Genomic DNA, 882 nt, shown 5'->3' with positions numbered 1-882 from the left:
ATATACCGGTGTATTATCCAAGGAACTGAATGAGGACTGTTTGAGATAAGGACTCAATTTCCTCATTATGGACAAGCTATTTTGTCGTTCAATGTCCAGAGAGCTTCAGCAAATAAATTTGTTTATTCAACAAATAAATTTATTATTTATTTATTTATTTATTGCATTTGTATCCCGCCTTTTTAAAACACTTTTTTAAATAAACACTGTTCCAATATTTCTTTAGCTATGAAAAAAACCTGTAAAGCCAATTAAATTTAGCTTCTTATTAGCAGCTTTCATCCAGCTACTTTTGTGGGAGTCTCTCAGTATCGGGAGAAAAGACCCATGGCAGTTAGCAGCCCCAAACAGTAAGTAAGTGTTCTCATCCAGGCCTGTATATGGATAGAAATAACACCAATTTCAAGCCGCAAAGCAGCATTGGGAACACAATTAGGTACTGCGAAAATTTGTCTAAGAAATTTGGACTGCACTAACTCCAATGATTTTAGAGCTTTGGCTTTAAAGACTTCAAGAGCTGCAGGAATAAATTTACGCCCCTTCATTCGATAAAAATGCAGTAGAATTCTAATACTTGTAGCTTTTTCAATTACATAATCTTGCTGAGCTTTCCATGTTCCAGAACATTGAAATACTATTCCCAGATATTTATATACTTTAACTTGCTCAATAAGGTGCCTATTCAAGTACCACTTATGTGGTTTATAGCACCTGGAAAATAGTTGAAAATAAGAATTATGTTAAGCTTTTCACCCTTTGAAGCATTACTACACCACAAGCTAGTTTGTCATAGATTAAAATTAGCCCAGTCTGAGTTGCCAGTGAAAGGCAGAGGAATTTGAGATGTTGCCAAACATGTAAACAAGTTCAGCCGCGCCTAAA

The sequence above is a fragment of the Elgaria multicarinata genome, chromosome 5 (assembly GCF_023053635.1).
Source record: "Elgaria multicarinata webbii isolate HBS135686 ecotype San Diego chromosome 5, rElgMul1.1.pri, whole genome shotgun sequence".
Taxonomy (NCBI): Eukaryota; Metazoa; Chordata; class Lepidosauria; order Squamata; family Anguidae; genus Elgaria; species Elgaria multicarinata.
Note: the sequence above shows the minus strand (reverse complement) of the source record.